The sequence below is a fragment of the Bos taurus genome, chromosome 22 (assembly GCF_002263795.3).
Source record: "Bos taurus isolate L1 Dominette 01449 registration number 42190680 breed Hereford chromosome 22, ARS-UCD2.0, whole genome shotgun sequence".
Classification (NCBI taxonomy): domain Eukaryota; kingdom Metazoa; phylum Chordata; class Mammalia; order Artiodactyla; family Bovidae; genus Bos; species Bos taurus.
Genome location: NC_037349.1, coordinates 31782126 through 31799581, shown reverse-complemented (window position 1 = coordinate 31799581; position 17456 = coordinate 31782126). Strand labels below are relative to the sequence as shown.

The following is a 17456-nucleotide window of genomic DNA, read 5'->3' as shown; positions in this document are numbered from 1 at the left end:
TGCCAAAAATTATATTTTGCTTCGATGCTTCTCATCTCTCTTGCCCATCTGTATGGTATTAAATTGCAGACAGTATGATAGTCATCTTTTTTTTTTTTTTAATCCCTGTTATCCTTGACTAATAGTTCAAGTCAGGCAGGTAGGAAAGAAAGATGAGGTGCTTTATTTGATTACAGTATACCTAGTTATCTGTTTACATAGAAACACATATGTATATATGTATTCACACACACATATACATACACACATATCCACATAGAGCCTTTGTTAAAATGGCATGTCAGCTAATGTTGCTTTCAGACTGTAAGAATTGAATATTTCCTGATTCTAGTTGAATTATTTGTCAGGGTCTGTGGGATAAGTTATTCTACTTATTTGCAAGGTTCTGATAAAGGCTGTCTTGAATAATCCAATATGTTTCAGCCCATGTGTCTAAAAGCAACATTTTGCACAGTGTAGTCCCAGAATCACCTGTGTCAAAATCTCTGGGGGCACGGTCAAAATATGAATTCCTGGGTCCTGGTACTCCAGCCTCACTGGTCTTGGTACTCCAGCTTCACTGGTTCTGGTACTGCAGCCTCACTGGTTCTTCTACTCCAGCCTCACTGGTCCTGGTACTCAAGCCTCACTCATTCTGGGTTTCCAGGAAACTGCATTTTGTTCGGCTTCTTTGTGATTCTTCACCACACCATCCTTTGAGATCCACGATGTGAAATGTATTAACAGGAGAATAAAAATTAAATTTAATTTTCTCTGTCCTGTTTCATTTTCCTCTTTTGTCTTCCTCTTTCCTGTCTTTTGTCTTCCGCCCCCTCCATCAAATATATTAAAAGTATTTCAAGAGCTATTCTAATGGTGTACTTTTAAAACATTGTTCATAAAAGTCTTTTGTTTATTTTAGCAATATCACGATTCCATCTTTCCTTTTGTGGTCTGTATAAAAGGAGCCACTGGGGAAGAGTGTTTGTTTTTTTTAAATGCCCTCTATTCTCCACAGTAAATCTCCAGGAAGGAACAACATGCTGTTTGTTCTTTTCTCAGGATGAACCATGGCTTTCTTTGATAGTGGGTATTGTCATCAATGGTTTCAGCAACTTATGACTCGTCCTTTTTATAAATCCCAGAATTTAGTGCGTGCGTGCGTGCGTGCGTGCTAAGTCGCTTCAGTCGTGTCCGACTCTGTGCAATCCCATGGACTGTAGCCCCCCAGGCTCCTCTGTACGTGGGATTCTCCAGGCAAGATTACTGGAGTGCGTTGCCATTTCCTTCTCAAGGGAATCTTCCTGACCCAGGGATGGAACCCGTGTCTCTTAAGTCTCCTGCATCAGCAAGCAGTTCTTTACCACTAGAGCCACCTGGAAAACCCGAGTTTCTAGATGCTACTTTTTGGGGTGAGTGTAAGGAGTCAGAATTCTCTGAGAAATCCTTTTGAGGATTTTCTGGGATCTCAGAATAGGCCATCACGACTCCCTCAGTATATGGTGTCAAGAACTTAGGCCTCTTAAGTATCTGAAAGAGTCATTAACTAGAGGTTTTAATGGATTGTTAATAATAGGATGTTTTTAACCAAAAGTATTCCTGAAAGGTGAATTCCCTCCCTTCCTCTCCCATATTAGAGAAATCCCTTTGTTGCAAAGCTGAACTAGCAAGATCGTCTCCACTTTAATCCGTAGTAAATAACTTGTTGGATTCCAAGAGAGTAGAAATTTTCCAGGTGACTCAGATGGATGCTTCTAAAGGTATCCAGACAGTGGATTATCCACTGTCTAATCCAGACAGTGATGTTAGAAACAGATTCTTCTATAATATTCTTTAAAAGGAAAATCATCACTTAAGTGTTACGAAGTAGAGAAACTGTGTGGTGATTCCTTCTGAAGTGTCAGATTCAAGGTCTGTTTCCTCTTAGAGACCCTCAGGTTAATCTCCAGCATTTTGTATTCCAGCCTGGGAAAGACTGGCCTGGACTGTGGGCTCTAGCACCTCACTGTTTGTTTTTTTGTTTGTTTGGACTGGTTAATACAAGTGACAACCTGTTATTTTTTGTCCTAGTGCTGTGGTTGGATTTTTTTTTCCCCCCTAATGGCACAGATCTCTTATCTCCCTGCTGTGTCTCTTCATGAAAGCTTTGTACTGGCAGAGAACCCTTGGTGGCAGAGCTGGGCTGATGGCCGTGGCCCTGACTATAATTTGGGTTGTCCTGGGAGGGCTTTGAGCGTTTTTCATGAGGACTCAACGGCAGTGAGTCACGGTGTTGCTGGGGCACTGGTGTCCTGAAACAACAGCTGTGGCAGCAGCAACGATTCGGTAGCAGTAGCTGGTTGAGCGTTTATTGATGCTCCCATCTTGTCCATCACATGTGTTATAGCATTTAAATTGGCAGTAGTCCCATGAACTAAGCTCTATCTTTCAGCTCCATTTTACAGATAATCGTCTCAAAGACAGCAGACTAGTAAGAAGTAGAAGTGGAACTTGAACTCTGATCCCTTGGATGGCCACATGTGTCCATTTAACAACCACACTACATTCTTCTGACTGAAGTACACGTTGTTGCCAGCTTCCCCACCCCCCTCTTAAATCACATCATAGTCAGTTTTTACTTAGCAGGTTTTTTTTTACTGAGTAATCCAGGGACCGATGACTCCCTTTCCTTATTTTTCATGAGTTTAGGTTTTAAGTGAGAGGGAAAGTTCAACCTTGGGAAACTGAGCGTGACCTTCAGCCTGAGACCATGTCCATTTCCTGAATCCTCAAGGGATAAAAGGAATCTTGTCAGGGGGAGTGTTGGGTAAGAGAGAAAGAGGTAGACAGGTAGACACATCCAGGGAGATTTGTATCTCCTTAGAGGAGCAGGAGGGACATTAAATATAATTTTAGAGTTCAGAGGTCAGCCAGGTAATAATGCTAGGGACACTTTATGTAAAAAAAAAAAGTTCCCTGGTCAAGTACATTTAGTAAACTACCTTCTAACATCCAGTTAAAAGGCACCAACAACCAAAACACCAAGAGCACCTCACACTTACTAAATGCTTCCTGTGTGCACTTTAAGCTCTTTATTGTACCAGTACTACAAGGTATTATTCTGATCCCAATTTTACTGGTGGAGAAAGGTCATCCTGCTATTGGGTGGCAGAGGTGGGAGCCTAACCAAAGCAGTCTGGCCTCAGGCACTGGACTCGTCCTCCTAGTGCCTCTTCTGGTGACATCTGCTGAGCACGAATATATGTGCCAGGCCTCAGTCTTAGTTCTTGTGTGTGTTTTTGTTTACCCGTTTAACCTTCTCACACATCATAATGTGCATCAGCATATTAAAGGTTCTCAAGTGTCCAGCAGTCAACACACTTGTCAGTCTGTGTCCAGTGTTTCTCAGAGTTGCTTTACTACAGAATTCATCTGCCTTTGTCCAGGAGCAGGAGGAGTGAAGGGGAAATACCTGCGTGTGTGCACTTAGGGAAATAACGACCAAGAGAATCATTTTATTCTGACTTTGCTTCCTCCCCAATGCAGTTTTGAGACATGATTTATTTTCAAAACAGAGCAGACTCCCTGAGAATGTGGCTTTATTCTCTAACTGCCCAGTGTTTGGTGACCTTCATCAGGGCTCTGTCTTGCTTCCCCCAGGGGCATGGATACCTGCTTCTGTCTACTTTATGGGAATCTTGACAGTAAATGACCATAAAACTCTTTGAGCTGCTTTAAAAAAAGACACTATTGAAGTCCAAGGTCTTCATGATGTCATATCAAATATCCAGACTTCCTTCATTTTGGTTAAGTTTGAAAAATAAATGTGTGTCCTAGCAGGACAGATTAACTAGTTTAGCTTACTCAGGGGGACGGAAGATGATAGATCTGCAAAATGTTTATTGCTCCCCAGAGTCAAATCTTCAGGCTCTTGTAGCCTAGCACAGAGATGCGTGGTCACAACGGGAGCAATGTTGAAGTTGAGTTCCCCATAAGACTGTGGGAGCCTTATGTTTGTGTGACTGACTTTGTCCTTCCTAGGTCCAAATATTTGAGGCCAGAGACCCAAGTGCATATGTCTGGGCATGCATCCTTGGTAGTGTATGCTTTTTTAAAAGTTTTGTTTTAACTGTATGGTTGTACCAGTAAAAATCCGTTTTTATCAGTGTACCCGGTAAAAATCCGTCTAGCTGAAAATGACAAAATCCAACTCAAGCAAGAAAGATTTACTGGTTCCTTGAGGTGAAGAGTGCAGGTCCTTTTAGGGTTGGTTTGAACTTGAGGATGGTTTTGACCCAGAGGTCTGGTGTTAGTATCATGGGCTTGATTTCTGTGCATCCACTGTGCCTTCATGGTGACATGTCACCTTTAGTCTTTTTTTGGTTCTACCTCATGTCCAGATGTCTACCAGATATTCCTGAGGCTACTAATTCCCTTTAGTTTATTTTTGGTTCTACTTCATGTCCAGATGTCTGCCAGATATTCCTGAGGCAGTTTATTTCCTCCACATCCAGAGATGAGAGAGATTGAGAGATAGGCATATTTCTGGAGGCTGTTTCTGAATAGCAAGAAAGAAGATCAAACCTTTCTTATTGCCCAAACTTAGGTCATGTTCCCATGCATTAGCCAATGCCTCTGATGAAGGAATGGCTTTAGACTGATTGTGCCCTGTTCCACTCCTCCATTCTGAGGTGGCATGTAACTTTGCAAAGGAGGTATGGAAAATCAGATGGTTTCCACAGTAAGTGAGAATGGGTGCAGGGTTAAACTTTGAGACTCATGACAGAATTTACCTGACAGTTTTCTCTTATGCACTCATGTTAGCAGTTACATGTGAAACCGGCCAGTTAATGAATAAAAGACCTAGGTCAAGATTTAACTTACAAGGGATTTAGTTTCAAGCTCTCTCTTTCTTAGTAATACAGGCTACACCAGACCAAATTGAGGGATTCTCTTCTTCTCAGCTTGTTGAACGTTGTGGTGTTTTGGTTTTTAATTTGTAAAGCATTAAATTGAGTCTCTGTCTGCCAGTGGTTTTTAATACCAAATGCGTTTTGGGTGAGTGAATCTGAAGTTTCATTAAGGCAGTATAAATGACCCTAGCTTTATTACTCTCTTCTTCCTATTGATCTCAGCATGACTGCTCCTTGCTTTTGACATTGAACTTCAAGCTTTACTAAATAAAGGATATTTGTTTCCACATTGGTCTCCTAGATGCCTGACATTACATTTTATTTCATAAAAATTATGCCACCATTAAAAATAAAATCATTAATATTGAGAGGCATAAATTCCAAGATTGATAGTAGTAGCCGGAAGTGTACTGAGTGCTGACTGTGTGACAGGAAAAAGCACTGTGCTAAGTGCTTTATCTGCAATATTCTGTTTGTTCATCTCAATAGCCCTGGGAGATGCTAGCATTACTTGCATTTTATAGTTGGGGAAACTGAGATTAAATAATATGTACAAGGTCACATAGAGAGGAAATTGTGGAGCTAAAATACAGATCTTTTGACTCTGAGTCCTGTTCTCTTGATCACTATTCCCTCCACTATTTTCAAAGCCAGGATGTTACATCCAATGTTAATTTGGAGTGTTGGGAAAGTTGCATTATGTGTTTAAATCTTTCTGAAGTTAGTGCTTCTGTAGTTTGGTAGTGGTAGAGGATTGAAAAAGAGCATCTCCTAGCATGGATCTTGGAAAAACATGACCAGAGTCTTTCATAAAAAATGTGCATTTTCCCTGAGAGCCAAAACAGTTTTGTAAAAGAACAAAGTTGGAGGACTCACACTTCCTGATTTCAAAGTCTGTTACAAAGCTACAGTAATTTAAACAGCATGGTAATGGCATTAAGACACACAGACAGACCAGTGGAATAGAATTAAAGAGCTCAGAAACAAACCCTCACATTTATGGTCAGATGATCTTTAACAGGGGTGCCAAGATTACAAAATGGGTCAAGGACAGTGTCTTTAACCAGTTGTGTTGGGAGATGTCCATATACAAAAACATGAAGTTGTATTTTGCCATATGCAAAAATTAACTCAAAAATTAAGATCTCAATATAAGACACAGCACTATAAAAGTCCTAAAACAAAATATGGAGGAGAATCTTGGTGACATTGGACTACACAATGAGTTTTGAGTAGGACACCAAAGCGCAGACAAGGAAAGGAGTGATAGACTCGTGGGACTGCATCAAACCGAAAACCTTTCATGCATCAAAGGACATAATCAATAGATTAAAAAGAGACCTGTGGAATTATAGAAAATATCAGCAAATCATATAGCTAGTAGAAGTTAATCCAGAATATATAAAGAATGTCTCAACTCAACAACAAAAATAATCAACCCAATTGAAAAATACGCGAAGGACTTGAATAGAGATTTCTCTAAAGATGACATACAAATGACCAACAAGTATGGGAACAGTTGCTTAACATCATTAGTCATTAAGAGAAATGCAAAGAAAAGTCCCAGTGAGATATCACATCTCACCTATTAGGATGACTATTATTAAAAACAATAGCAACCAACCAGCCACCCCCCACCCTTTAAAAAAAAAAAAAAGCTCAGAAAATAACAAGTGTTGGTAAGGATGAGAAGAAATTAGAGACCTTGTACACTGTTAGAGGGAGTCGTGAGATGGTACAAATGCTGTGGAAAACAGTATGGTGGTTCCTCAAAAAATTAAAAATAGAACTGCCATATGATTCAGCAGTTCCACTTCTGGTATATATCCAAAATAATTGAAAGCAAGGTCTTAAAGAGAGATTTTCACACCCATGTGCATAGCACTATTCGCAATAGCCAAGAGGTAGAAACGATTCACATGTCTATTAATGGATGAATGGATAAACAAAGTTTGGTATATGCATAGAAAGGAAGATTATCTAACCTTAAAAATGAAGGAATTCTGTTACATGCGACAACCTTGACGGCCACTGGTATGTGAAATGAGCCAGTTACAAAAAGAGAAATAGTATATGGTTTCACTTATATGTGATATCTAAAATAGTCAAATTCCTGGAAACAGAAAGTAGAAGGGTGGTAACCAGGGGTTGGAGGAAGAAGGGGAGTTTTTTAGTGGGTATTAAGTTTCAGTTTTGCAAAATGAAAAAGCTTTGGAGATTGGTTGCATAGCAATGTGAACATAATTAACACCATTGAACACTTGCTGCTGCTGCTGCTGCTAAGTCGCTTCAGTCGTGTCCGACTCTGTTCTACCCCATAGACGGAAGCCCACCAGGCTCCCCTGCGCCTGGGATTCTCCAGGCAAGAACACTGGAGTGGGTTGCCATTTCCTTCTCCAGTGCATGAAAGTGAAAAGTGAAAAGGAAGTCGCTCAGTCGTGTCCGACTCTTAGCGACCCCATGGACTACAGCCCACCAGGCTTCTCCATCCATGGAATTTTCCAGGCAAGAGTACTGTAGTGGGGTACCATTGCCTTCTCCGATTGAACACTTAAAAGATGGTAAATTTTATGATGTGTGTTTTTTAAATCAGAATTGAAAAAAATTGTATTTGTCTTCTGGTACTGATTTAAGTACTTAATTGAGTTATTTGAACATCTTAAAGTTAAAACCCTGAGCCTACAGGCTGAATATGGATCACAGGTATATTCATATAGACTCATAATCTTTTTTTTTTGGATAAAATATGAATCAGTGGTCATCATTTTAAAGAATTAGGAAATTTCACATTAAAATCTCTGCTTCTAAGCTTCTCTTGGAAAACTGGAAAATCTGTACATTGGGCCTTGTCTAGTCAACAAATGACTGGAACTAAGGAGCAGCCAACCTCTTTCTAGACAGGGCATGAAACAGACTACATTTTTTCTTGTTGCCTTTTTTTCCTTGTATCAAGTCCAAGGTCTTATGTACAGTTGATCCTTGAACAGTCCAGAGGTTAGGAGAGCCCACGCTATGGAACATCCATATCTAACTTAAAATTGCCCCTCTGCACCTGCAGATTCATTCAACCGCATACAGTGTAGTACTCTAGTATTTACTATTGAAAAAAGTTCAAGTGGACACATGCAGTTCAAACCCATGTTGTTCAAGGGTCAACTGTACATATACTAACTTCAAATTAAACTCCTTAATCCCTGATGCCCTATTACTACTGATATTGTACTGTGGATGCTCATCATGTCCTCCACGAATTAGGGTCTACCATTCCTAAGTAGCCTCTTCTGTTTTAGGTCTGAGAGTTCTGATCTCTTGTCTTTCTTTAAGAACAGTATAGACTCAGTGCTTTTTTTTTTCTTCTCTTTTTCCTTTAGCTGTTTTGCTTGCAGCAAATGTCCTACCAGTCATGTTCTAAATATAGATGTGTTAAATTTCAAATGTGAAAGTTTTTGATGGGTCTGAAGCCAGTTTGCTAATCAGGGCAAATGCTGTGATTGGCGCCAGTGTTTACAGACCCTGGGGGTATTGTGAAATCCGCCCTCTCCACTGTGATTCAGCTCGGGGTGGAAAGAAGCTCCCTGACCCCTGGAAAGTTCTCCAAGTTGTTTTTCTTCTTAATAGTGTGGTGATTCGTTGAATGTCATAACTTTTAGAAAAGTACGTGTTCCTTGGTTCATTTTACTAGTGCTGGATTACTATCAATAGTATGGTCATAAATAATTTTTGCAAGCAAAAACAAATCATATTTTTTTTTTATCTTTTCATGTGCCATCAGTAAGGAAATGTCTATCTATAGAAGGAAATCTAGAGACCCAAGGGCCTGCCTCTTCATATGAAGTTAAAAATAGTTACTTGTGCAAAGTGTAAACATTTTGGTTATTGGAAAGTTCAGACTGACCCAATTTAAAAAATCTTGTATCTTTTACATCTAATTATTTAAATTATTAATTAATAATAAATTTAATAAATAATTTAATAATAAATTATTAATAATTATTAAAGAGTAAATCTCTTTAAAGATAGGGCTAGTGGTGTCCATTGTAAGGAGGGGCAAAATACTGGAGAGGCAAGCAGTTGCCAAAATTTTCAAAGCTACCCCCTGCATAACATTCGTGTGTGTCTGTCTGTGTGAGTATATATGCAGGGAGCATTATTAGAAATGCCTGTATGTTTCATGCCGGGTCTGTTTTGTTTGTGTCATAGAACTTGAAACATTCATTTTCGTGTGTTGAATAATAGTGAGCAGCAGTGGAGGAGCCTTAGTCTCCAGTACCAGTAGAGTGGAGGTATTCGGAGAACTTTCTGATAATGAGAATTAAGGTAATGAAGTTGCCGTGCCCTGAGACTCTGAATCCTTATCTCCGCTTGCCAGAAGTGAGGCTGTCATTTAGAGAAGTGGGTGTCTCTGTTACTGAAATGAGATATGACTGTAGTTGATCCCATCACTCTCTGGTGCAGAATTTTTCACCCTGAGCAGCAGATCAGAGAAATCAAACAGAAGAAGCCAGTTAAACCGAACTGCTTTGCTGGCTGAGGGGACCCGAAAGTAAACAAAGGGACAGGCTTTTGGAGTTCCTTGCCCAAATTTGATTTCTCTGCTTTTATCCGTTATATTGGTCAACAGCAGCACTCACTGGTAAAAAACAGGAACAACAGATTCAAGTTTTGCCATTAGCAACACTGTAGTGTCGTTCTCTCTCTTTTTTCCTTCTCCTCTTTTCTCTTCCTCCTCCCTTTCTTTGATCCTTCTCTCCCTCCCTCCCTTCCTCAGTTCAATTTTCTGTATATATATATTTTTAAATTCCAAAGGAATAATAGCATAAAGAAAAACATATTAATTTTCTTCCTCACCATCTTGAATCCAGCCCTGCTAGAGAAATAATAATTTGTTGTGTATCATCAATCATTTCCTTGCTCAGGCAAACAAGATCCGTAGATAGAACAGTTTGTTTGAATTTTTAGAATTTACTTAATCTATTTATTTTTGGCTGCGCTAGGTCTTTGGGACTTTGTGCAAGCTGTCTCTAGCTGTGGTGAGCAGGGGCTACTCCGCCTTGGGGTGTGCAGGCTACTCTTGTTGCAGAGCACAGGCTGAGGTGCATGGGCTTCAGCCGTGGCAGGATAAGCACCCTAGAGCGTGGGTGCAGTAGTTGTGGCGCAGGGACTTCGCGGCTCCGGGCAAGTGGGATCTTCCCAGAGCAGGGATCTGAACCGATGTTCCCTCCATTGGCAGTGGGATTCTTATCCACTGAGCCAACAGGGAAGTCCTGTTTGTTTGAATTTTCACAGAAATGGACTCATGCTGTGTGCTGTGACTTTATGTACCTGACGCTACTTTGCGGCTCTCTCTCCAAATCAGTACCTTTACCTAAAAATCGTTATTTTCAGTGTGGTATATTTCATAGTATGATTGTATCATTCTTCATATAAATCCCCTGTTGATTAATTCAGTTTACAGATTCCTCCTTACCCCCCACTAAACAAATAGCATTGCTTATTTTAACTGCATATATATATATATTTTTTTTTTTTTTGAAAAACCTTTACCCTGTGTGATATTTGAAGAGGGAAGTTATAGGGCTTTTTATTTTTCTTATTTGTTTTTATTGGAGTTAGTAGTTACTTTACAGCGTTGTGTTAATTTCTGCTGTTCAGCAAACTGAATCAGTTATAGGCATACCTATATCTACTCTTTTTTTTAAAGATTTCCTTCCCACTTAGATCACTGCAGATCATTGAGTAGTGTTCTCTGCTATACAGTCGGTCTTTATTAGTTATGTATTTTATACGTAGTAGTGTATATATGTCAATCCTAGTCTCCCAGTTCTTCTCCTCCACCAGCGCTTGGTAACCATAAGTTTGTTCCCTACATCTTGACTCCGTTTCTGCTTTGCAAATAAGTTCATTTGTAACATTTGTCTAGAGTCCACATATAAGTAATATTATATGGCATTTGCTTTTCTCTTTCTGACTTATTTCACTCTGTATGGCAGTCTGTAGGTCTATCCATGTTGCTGCAAATGGCATTATTTAATTCTTTTTATGACTGAGTAATATTCCATTGTATATATGTTCCACGTCTTCTTTATCCATTCCTGTGCTGATAGATATTTTACCTTGCTTCCATGTTTTGGCTATTGAAAATAATGCTGCAATGAACATCAGGGTGCATGTATCTTTTTGAATTATGTTTTTTCCCCCCAATATATGCCCAGGAGTGAAATTGCTGGATCAAATAGTAGCTGTATTTTTAGTTTTTTAAGGAACTTCCATTCTGTTCTCCATAGTGGCTTATCAGATTACATTCCCACCAACAGTGTATGAGGGTTCCCTTTTCTCTACACCCTCTTCAGTGGTCATTGTAGACTTTTTGGTGATGGCCATTCTGACCAGTGTGAGGTGATACCTCATTGTAGTTTTGCTTTGCGTTTCTCTAATAACTAGTGGTGTTGAGCATCTTTTCCTGTGCTTTTGGCCAAGAAGGCAATGGCACCCCACTCCAGTACTCTTGCCTGGAAAATCCCATGGACGGAGGAGCCTGGTAGGCTGCAGTCCATGGGGTCGCTAGGAGTCAGACACGACTGATCGACTTCACTTTCACTTTTCACTTTCACGTATTGGAGAAGGAAATGGCAACCCACTCCAGTGTTCTTGCCTGGAGAATCCCAGGGACGGGGGAGCCTGGTGGGCTGCCGTCTATGGGGTCGCACAGAGTCGGACAGGACTGAAGCGGTTTAGCAGCAGCAGCAGCATGTCTTCTTTGGTGATGTGATTTCTCTTTATTTTTGCTCATATGCATACCATACCATATTATATAGAACAGGGGTTCCTTACATCATAAATCACATATATTTCATCACCTTTGTTTATGAAATAATTTTAATTATCTGTTGTTATTTTCAAAGGTTGAATTTAGTTGGTATTCCTTTGAAGAGTATGGCAGTTGTTCTTTTCAGTGGAAAAAGGAGATATGATCTGACAGGATTTTTTTCTTTCAGTGCCTTGAGGAATCTTTTGAAATGATTTTCCAGGTAGTATAACCTTTAATGTCCTTTGGAATCACTGTGGTTTGTGAAGCTGATAGGCAACATCTCTTTGGGATGGTTGTGAAACAAGTCCTGGGACAGACTGACTTGTTACTTAGTCTGCATCTGTTGCCTTGACAACAAACTAAACATTTAAAAATACTTCGGCAAATGCCATAAACAAGTGATGCTTGGGGGTTACACTATTAAAGCAGAAGCACCAAGACCACATTTAGACAATAAAGGTTGCAGAAAAAATACCCACTTTTTAGGAGATTTTTATTGTAGGTTTTTCTGTCTCTGATAAACACTAGATGCATTAGCAAAGAGAAAGTCTTCTGCTCTAAGTTTAGAAATTACTTTTAATTGCGGTGTGCGGCAATTTGCACTGTATTTTGGCCCAAAGGATAACGCATACCTCTTTTATTTGGCTTTCGTCAAAGCAATTTAGTGCCATGCGAATGAAAACTGGATTAGATCTGTCACAGCAGCTGAAGGTTAGGGTGACATAGGGAAAGATAAAATGCCAATCTTTGTGCCTAAGTTTTTTTTTTTTTTAACCTATGCTCTCACATTCTTCATATTCACAGAGGTACTTGTTGTCTGGGTGGTGCTATCTACAAATCCTATAAATGAACATTTGTTACAGCGTCTACTATTATACTAAGAATCATTCATTAAATAATTTGGGGGAGTGAATAATTTATAGGAAAAAAAAGGATTCTTTTGGCCAAACAGGAAGGGTATTCAATTTTGTTGGACTCAGTGGGAGGGAAAAACAATCCTGTTGCAGATTTCTGTATTTGAAGGGATACAGTTCATGATAGTTGAATAATTAGGAATTCAGGGATCCTTTCTCACGCTTTTCTGTTTTCTTAAATTCTCATGATCTAACATTGTTCTGTTTGGCTATAAGTAACATTTATTTTCAGTTTGACTTTGAAATGCTGATACTTTCAGTGTAAGTGAAAGTCACTTAGTTGTTTGTGTCTGACTCTTTGTGACTCCATGGACTATACCGTCCATGGAATTCTCTAGGCCAGAATACTGGAGTGGATAGCCTTTCCCTTCTCCAGGGGATCTTCCCAACCCAGGGATCGAGCCCAGGTCTCCTGCATTGGAGGTGGATTCTTTACCAGCTAAGCCACAAGGGAAGCCCCAAAATACTGAAGTGGGTAGCCTAGCCCTTCTCCAGCGGATCTTCCCGACCCAGGAATCAAACTGGGATCTCCTGCATTGCAGGTGGACTCTTTACTTTCAGGATACAAATAGTGAAAAATAATATAATTCCACATATGACCTTAATTGTCAAGATCATTTCTTCTGCTTATCTTGGTGGAAATATTCAGTAGTTTTTCATCTATAACCAAGGTTATCTTTAGGAGCTGTCAGGGGTGTGATGACATATGTAGTGATACAAATCTGGGACTCCCAGTGCTGTGGGTCAGAGATTACAATAAAAATACAAGTGTAAATTTCTGAAACAACGTGCACTCTAGATTTTCCAGAGGGCTTTAAACAGATTATAGATACAGTGGTGACTCACAGTTTCAGTTTTTAATCAGTCTCTATCTTGATTGAAAGACCCTCTCAAACTTTGCTGTCTTCATTGCATTCAGATCCCACTTCTGTGGCTTATTGAGCTGGAAGCTGTTAATGGGTCTTGTTTATGCCCACAGCTGACCTGCCTCTGCCTCAGTTTCCCGATGTGTAAAGTGGTGATGCTGCTGCCCATATGACACAATTGTTGGAAAGATTAAAAACCCAACTGCTTTTTAACATGCTAGCCCTGTTTCTGGCTCCTTAATAATGGATATTTTTACATTATTTTTATGGTAAATAAACTGTGTTGTGTTTATTAATCTGCCTGTGGAAGCCAGGCAGATTTATTCAGTTCCTCTTGTATCACATATCAGAGGCATGGAATCTCATCGAGGTCAGTGAATTCCCTCTGAGTCTCAGTTTCCTCAATTGTAAAATAAGAATACTAATATTTACCATTCAGAGTTGTGAAGAAAAAAGACCATGTTTTTATAGTATATAGCACAGGTCTTGCCATGTCATAACCATTTACCAAATGATAGCTGCTGTTGTCACTATCATTGTTATTATCATTTTTATTATTATTTGACAATATGTATATATCACAGAATTTCTGCTGCCATCTATAGCCTAGCTACTGTTATCTCTCCCTGGGTTGCTGTCATAGCTGTTGAACCCTTCTCCTGATGCTGGGATGAAGACCCTCCATCATAATCTGGCCTTGCCCTTCCCCTCCCACCTCAAATCCCCACATTGCTTTGCAATAGATCTTTCTGTGCTTTGGCCTCCACAGACTTTGTTTATTTCTTTTCACATGTTATACTACTTTCTTGCACAAGGCCCTTGCATATGCTGTTTTTTCCTTCTTAAAATAGTCCTCTCCTCTTTTCCCATTCCCTTATACTTCTTTACTTCCCTACTCATCCCCTTATTAAATACCTTCATAGGTACTTATACTTAATTCTTTAAGTCACTTGTCATGTTACATTTTTTTGTGCTCACTTAGTGAATTCCATCCCTCACCCTCATCCCCAGCTACAGGTTCTGAGCAAGTAGAGATACTGTCAGATGGGATCACCACTGGCTCTTGGTTTAGTTCCCCTCCATATGCCTTTGTTGTGGGAGGGAGTGGATGACTGGATGCATGACTGAGATGGGAATTGAAAATAACTGGGCAATATTTGAGGAAGTAGAGGCAGTCGTGGGGTGTGAGGTTCACCCCTGGGGAATTCAGATTAGTTCATGGTTTGGCGCGCCACCGAGGAAGAGCGATGTGTTTGTGCAGGGAGGAAAAACTGTGCAAATGAAGAAATGCAGAGAGGAAGGAAGACGCTTAGCAGGAAATAGCTGTGGAGGATTGGAAAGAGGAAATAACTAAGAAGTGACTTGATAGAAAATTGTGCATGTATTTCTCTGCTGTAGTTCTTATTTTTCTGGTTTATGCCTTTGGTCTTGTTTTTTGAGTCTGATTTGTAGCATTTTCTTTTTTTTCCTACTTAGGATGCCATGTCAGTTTATTTACGCAGACAAACCGATCCACCAGAAATGAGCACACAGACAGTGGCAGTGCAGACTTAATGTCGTTTTCCCTTCTTACCATAAACTCTTCCTCCTCTTTGTCAGTTTCTTTCTCTATCTTGGTATTTCTTCTGTCAAAAGTGCACTTTTTTTGTGTATGTGGTTCTCTACTCTGAAATGGATTAAAACCCCCTCCCTTGGCTCCCCTTACCCATTTCTAATGTTTAAAGACTCAGCACTGACTTCTCATTTCAGCTGTTCATGTCACTAATGACGGAGTGATTTTTCAGGGCAGAAAGCTCTGCTGAGACCACTGTCAGGTATTGGGTGGTTGCAGGGATGAAGAACCAACTGCTTATCTTTGAGTGTTTTTCTTTTTTAGTCTCCAACCTTTTTTTTTCTAGTGTTAGGTTAAATTAACATAGAATTCACAGAAGATCAAATTCACTATTTTGAAGTCTACACTTCAGTGGTTTTTAGTTTGACAACTTGTGCACTAGTTACCATTATCTAATTCCAGAACATTTCCATTATCTCCTTAAGAAGCGCTGTACCTTTCAGCACTTAATTCTAACTTAACTTTCCCCTGTCCCCTGGCAGCCATTAATCTACTTTCTGTGGATTTGCTTACTGGATGTTTCATATCAATGGCATTAGGCAACGTATGGCCTCTTGTATCCGGTTTCTTTGACTTAGCATGAAGTTGTCAAGGTTCAACTTTGTTTTAAACATGTGTCAGTACTTCATTCCTTTCTGTGGCCAAGTAATACTCCATCGTAGGACTGTTCCACATTTTGTTTTTTTTATTCTTCAGTTGATGGACATTTGAGTGGCTTCCACTTTTTAGCTGTTATGAGTAATGAAGCTCTGAGCATTTGTGTATAAATTTTTGTGTTGGAATTTATTTTTCATTTTTCTCAGGTAGTCACTTAGGAGTGGAATTGCTGTGTCATATTGTAAGTCTGTGTTAAACCCTTTGATGAACTTTTAGACTGTTTTCCACAGCAGCTGTACCATTTTACATTCCCACTAGCAATGTACTAAGTTTCCAGTTCCCAGTTTTTCCATATTCTTGCCAATGCTTCTTATTTTCAGTTTTTTTTTTTTTTTAGATTACAGTCGTTTTAGGGTGTGTGAAGGGGTCTTTGGACTTCCCTGGTGGCTCATATGGTGAAGAGTCTGCCTGCTATGCAGGAGACCTAGGTTCGATGCCTGAGTTGGGAAGATCCCCTGGAAAAGGGAATAGCTACATACTCTAGTATTCTTGCCTGAAGAATTCCATGAACAGAGGAACTTGGTGGACTACAGTTGACGGGATTGCAAAGAGTTGGACACAGCTGAGTGAACGTCTGACTTTTTAAATGGTAGTTTCTGGTGGGACTTGATCATTCCTCTGACCCGCACACTGTCTCTTTCATTAAAAAAAAAATGGTTATTGTTCTTGTCATTTTTATTAGGATTAGATTTTGAAATGAACCTTTGCTAGGACTGAGGGAATCATGAATAGTATTTGAGATACTACTTTATAATTGGGAAACAACATGCTCACAGAAGATAACTGAACTGGAAAATAGCAGTTATGGCCTACAAATTAGGATTTTTCTACTAAAGTAAGCCTCAAGTAAATATTCTCGTGTATAAATTATAGAAACCTATTATTATACAGAAAAGTCAAAACAAGAAATTTGGTAATAAAACTCTGTCTGCCTTCTGGATTGGTTTCTTTTCTTTGTATAACTTTTTTTAAAACTTTAAATTCTTATTCTTCATATGCTCTTACTATGGTGATTTTTCATTTACAGACTAATCTTCTACGATCTTTTAAATCCTGTAGAAAAAGCTCTGCTAGTATTAGCCAAACCGATTTTTTTTCCGTTGTTTCAAATGGAAGCATCATGGCCAAGGGCTCAGCATTGAGAAGCTTAAACAATTATAGATTCTTTTTCCTTCCATTCATTAGATGTAATTTAGTATTTGAAAAAATAAAATTGCTCAATTCAGTTGAAGTTCAGCTGTCTTAACCCTGTCTCATGTTCTCTATATGGCTTTTCATTGTAAACCTTGACAATGTCAAATCAATAGAAATATATTTTTGTTATTCTCTAGTATAAGGTCAACACCATCACCCATAAACATGTAATGAGACTTCTTTTATGTGTGGAAACCAATCTCTGATCTTTAGGAACTTACAGCTGAGTACAGAGCATTGATGCCAGTAGATACTACAGACACAAAGTGTTTGCGGCATATATCAGGCAGGAGGAACTCAGTAATTTTAAGGATGGAAGAGGCAACTGTGATATAATTGATATGGGAGATATTATTGACACAGGATTTTAAGACATCATTTCCGGATTTTGTGCAGTAGGGAAACACATCGAGCTCTGATTATTCTGGGGAAAGAAAATTAGGAAAACACTGGAAGCGTACAAATACTTGTTAATGGCCTACTGAATGAGAAGCTGTGTTTGGAGATTGATTGCAGAGTATGGTAGGCGAGAGC

At 39.4% G+C, this 17456-nt stretch overlaps 1 protein-coding gene across 8 annotated transcripts in view; it reads left to right on the top strand.

The window, feature by feature from the left end:
- The window catches only part of MITF (melanocyte inducing transcription factor), a 228836-nt gene that overhangs the window by 43908 nt on the left and 167472 nt on the right, over positions 1-17456 (top strand). The window lies entirely within an intron of this gene.